Source organism: Saccostrea cucullata, unplaced genomic scaffold (assembly GCF_032062105.1).
Source record: "Saccostrea cucullata isolate Sc308-1 unplaced genomic scaffold, CSIRO_AGI_Scuc_v1 ctg9814, whole genome shotgun sequence".
NCBI classification, from domain to species: domain Eukaryota; kingdom Metazoa; phylum Mollusca; class Bivalvia; order Ostreida; family Ostreidae; genus Saccostrea; species Saccostrea cuccullata.
Genome location: NW_026924808.1, coordinates 16,547 through 21,673, shown reverse-complemented (window position 1 = coordinate 21,673; position 5,127 = coordinate 16,547). Strand labels below are relative to the sequence as shown.

Below are 5,127 nucleotides of genomic sequence, written 5' to 3'. Positions count from 1 at the left end.
TAAGATCAAGATGACGTTGAAACTCGCAAAAATTTCCTCAAATCATAATATATAGAACAGTTCTAGCAGCTGTAGATACTGGTGCAGACAATTCATTTAAACAGGTTTAGTGAAGGGCGTATTGGTGAAGATGCGCTAGCTTTCTAAAATGTGATATGTCAGTGTATATATTTATTATCACCCAAAGAAATTGCTTTATTCATTAACGTAATGCAAAGACTAAAGTGCAACTAGATGACCCCTCATCTACATGAAGGCCATCTCACAAAGGGTATTAAAGATTTAAAATGCAACATGGTTAGCGATGGATAACATTTTAACAATATGCACAAATGTTAATACAATATAGCTTCATTTTGATAGAGCTTCAGTTAACAGAGATTCTTGACGTAATGAAAAAAAATAGAACAATCTATATTTCTAAAATGATTATTGAATTATAGTGTTTTTCAATCAAGCTAGTTCTATCTTAATTGTTTGCTATTGTCACATTCTCGAAAATTTTTACATTTTTTGCTATTATATTATTAAGGGCAAATGAAATATATGTACTTATTTTCTTGTATAGGTTCTCCTTAGATTGATAAAAGTTTTAATTTGTAAAATGCATAACATAAATTATTTTGCAAATCTGTTCAATGAATTTCTTTATTGTCATTTGAAATAAATACTCCTTTCATGAATGAACTTGTTCAAAGGAAAAATCACACAGGAACAAAATATCTAAAAATAAGAAAAAGACATTGGTGAAATCAGTTAAGCTGAGATTATTCTCACAACCAAAAATGAAATGTTCAGTGGAGATATAGAAACTGCGGAGGTCAGAATCCTCATATTGAGTCAGATTATTATGATAGAAAAATGAAACATATGGAGATAACGAACAATGTTCAAGATCAAAAGTCCATAAAACAATTCAAAACAGGAGCAGAGGAACTAAGCACTTGAAAACATCAGAGGTGGGATCAGGTGCCATCGAGGAGTAAGCTGACCGGTCACACCCATAGGGCGCTCTCTGTCATGATCGGGTAATAGCGTAAAATCCGTCGTTAATTCAGTGTATAAATAATAGATTACTCTAGTTCATGGTAAACATTTGATCGAATGCGATTCCAGCATCACCGATGCGCTTCGCCGCAAGTCACGCGTGATGATGCGAGAGACCTTGTACAGACTGGGTGCAACGTGCAAAGATGGCGTAACGAACTTTGTCAACATTGCTTTTAATTTAGATCTATCTTACTTTCACGATAACAGCAACCATTGCTATGGAGAAAACAGACAGATTTACTCGCGAGTGGTTTCTGCATCAAAAGGGGGATTGGGTTCGTACTTTATCAAAAATTCCTGAGTTCGATGTAGGCAAATTAAAGCATTATTTGACTGAAAGTAGAAACAAGACTTTTGACAAAGAAGGTATGAGAGCTTACAAATCGTTAAAAGCGTACAAGTTTTTTGAGGAGGGGTATGTGCAGAAGATTTCGTCACTGCAGATGGACAACTCTTTCCTTGCACGGGCTGAGGTGATGGCTTCCATGGCACAAAGAGTGTACAAACCGTACGTTTGTCTAAGTCTCGAAGGGGATGTCCAGGGTGGAGTCCTGTGATTGTGTCGCAGGGTGAGAACTTATTTCATGAATAAATAATGAGCTCTGAGCATGGAATTTCCCTGTTTGATCAATACACTTGAACAGACCATCCAGCAAGGCAGTGGTTTAAATTTATAAACTACTCAGGCACTATTATTAAGTACTGTATTTGGTAAAAAAATATATATATAAGGACATTAAAAAAATATATATGTTTGGTTGCCTTATCCCCGTCGACTGGCTAAAAATTGACCAACTAAAAAAATTAACTACCAGGAAGCATTTTCAAATTTTGAAAATTCAGCATATTGAATTTGAAACTTTTTTTTTTGCATGTTTTGGGAAAATATTCTCCCCGAGGCCCTACCATCCCCATTCTTTCATCCTGGAAGAGGGCAAGCAAACATATTTTTTTTTAATGACCTTAAAAAAGAAAAATTGTGTCAGGTACCAAACAAACAAAGAAAATCAAACAACACTTAATTGTTGTATAAATCAAAGCTACCGGGTACTTTTTTTTTAACAAGACTTCATTATTTCTTAGATTATTATATACTTTCAATGGATTTTATTTAGCAGTGTATTCTATACAGCAGAAAACATTGTCTGCTAAATCATGTACATTTCTAAATGTCTTGTTTATGTAGATTTATATCGCGTACATTGAGATAGTGCTAAATCAAATCTGTGCCCACTTGAAACATAATTTCTGCCAAATATCAAACAAATAAAATATAATACATTTAGAATAAATTCATGGATATGGGTTTGATACCCATGGAAATTGAAGATTCCACAGTGCTAGAGAAAATAAATATGAATGCATGTACTGCTTATGGGCATGAGAAATTTAGTTTTAAAAAATTGCCCTTTGAGGCCCGACATGACAATTTTAATTATTTTAGACTATAATTTGTAGGAAGGGTGAGGCATGCAGCCATATAGCAGCATTGCTGTTTGCATTGGATGACTTTGTTGCTAAGGGACTGAAAGATCTACCAGAGGACAGGTCTTCTACAGAAAAACTGTGCCAATGGAACAAACCAGCAAAGAGAAAGACAGAGCCTAAAACTATACACAATATCAGGATAGTCAAGTATGGTCATTATTAATGAGTAATTCACATTCATTATTACTTGTCGAGTAGTATGTACTTTTATGATTAAGGAGTAAAGATCACTAGACAATGAACATGTTGAAGGGTTCTACTATTTTTAAGGAATAAATTAAGGAAAGATGATACTTGTTTGGAAACATCCACAGTTCAGATACAGCAAAACTCATCTAGTTCGAACTCGGATAAAGTGAACTCACGGATATAGCAAAAACTTTTCCTGGGTACCCGGCAAAATTTTTAACTAATCATTGTAAAATTTTATGGTTATAGCGAACTCTGATATAACGAATTTACAGATATAGCGAACTTATTTTGAATTCCGTTGAGATTAAATATAATGAAATTTACATGTTTTATAATGAAATTTCAAAGATTATTAAAAAATTGATAAATTGAACTTACTTTATTTCCTTTTAGCATTTGTCTATATATTTCTATTCATAAGAAAACCTTAGTTATTGAAGATATATTTTGTAATACTTGCTTCACTAACATAGTAGGTAATAATACTTGAAGGAAAACATGCATATACTGCAAATTCGCTATACTGGTTATACGAATTTGTGATACGGATATAATGAATTTCAGATATAGCAAATTGAATTCACAGGTCCCCAGGACTTTGCTATAACCGGGTTTTACTGTATTTAAGTTTGTTCAAATGATGACCCCTGGAGTAAGGTGGGACTGGCACAATGAGCACACATGTAAATAACCATAAAAATTAAAGCAAGTTTAAGTACAAAAAATATAGCAGTATTGATCTCTTTGTTTCATTGAAAATATTGATTGAAAAGCACACACTGCTAGTAAAGAAATACTACATAATTCATTATTATTGTAGGCAGGAGCCAGGAAAAGTGGTGAAAGGGAGGGAGACCTTGGCATCCTTGAAGTTTGATCCTCGCCCACCTGTAGATCAACTTCAAGAAGAGGAATCCAAATCTCGTTTGACTGAAGCTTTGGAAGGTGCCAATCCAACGTGTGGTTTCATTAAGTATAACAAGCCAGTTCCTGATGTTCCCAACGTTACTGAGTCTTCTCTACTCACCAAAGAAATAGTGTCTACTGTTAAACATTTTACAGATTTTGAGTTGCCTCCAAGTATATTAGACTTAAAAAATGCTTGCATGTACTTTAAAGACTCTTTACATTTGGATGGTAATGAAATAGTTGAATTGGAATCAAGAACAAGGGGTCAGTCAAGCTCGCAAGAATGGCACAGCGCTAGAAAATACAGACTCACTGCATCTGACTTTCACAAAGTGTTTGTACGCAGAAGTACAACGGATCCATCAAAACTTCTAAGATATTTTTTATATAACAAAATGAAACCGACAAATGCAATGCTGTTCGGACTACAGCAAGAAAAAAAAGCTATTGAGAAATTTAAATCTAAGTTGGTAGAACAGGGTATACATGACGTTACTGTTGAACAAAAAGGCCTGGTTGTTGATTCACACTGTACATTTTTAGGGGCTTCTGTTGATGGCATTGCTTTGATAAATGGCGAACAATTCGTTTTAGAACTGAAAAATCCTGCTTCAACATGGGACATGGACATACCATCAGCAGCAAAGAAGTTGCCCTGCTTGAAAATGAATGAAAATAATGAGGTCTGTCTCAATGTAAAACATTCTTATTATACTCAGATTCAGGGACAAATGGGAATCTTAAATATTTCAAAATGTTACTTTGTTTTGTGCACTAAGAATGACATTCATATAGAGATGGTTACATTTGACAAACATTTTTGGGAGAGGGTTTTACATAAACTTACACAGTTTTATGATTATTTCATGTTACCAGAAATTGTTTACCCCTCTGTGAAATTTGGTCTGCCAGCTTTTGATATATCAAAATTTTGAATCAAGGTGTTGTACATATATAGTGTCATGACTCCTTCTCCATTCAAATCCCTTCATGGTACTTATGCGAGAGAAAAGAGAAGTGAACTTTCAAATAACAATGTGTGTAGTGCATGACGTTGTCAACTTAATTTCTACATCTAGGATCATTATTTGTGTTACAATACATAAGTGATTACATCATGCTTTGATATACAGTATATTATTAAGAATACCATGTTTACTTTTTTCCATATTAAAATGAAGAGGTGTTCCATATGTTAGTGATTTTTTCAAATCTTGTTAGAAGTTAAATGAGATATTGATGAAAACGCAATGAATTCTCATATTATCCAAAGTTGATTCCCTCTTTTAAATTATGTAACATTTAGTACATATTTGTCGATCCATTGAACATTGTGGTCGTTTTACACATATATGTTGTATTAACTTTATGTTACACATTAACATTTGTACCATAGTAATTAGATTAAATGAATAATTATTTGACCTTTCTGAACTTGTGTGTCATAATAATAAGTCAAGGTCAAAATAAAATATTGAAAGCCAAATT

At 33.4% G+C, this 5,127-nt stretch overlaps 1 pseudogene; it reads left to right on the top strand.

The window, feature by feature from the left end:
• The first annotated feature begins 1,268 nt into the window (after positions 1-1,268).
• Positions 1,269-4,786, top strand: LOC134267346 (uncharacterized; annotated as a pseudogene).
• Positions 4,787-5,127: the final 341 nt, after the last annotated feature.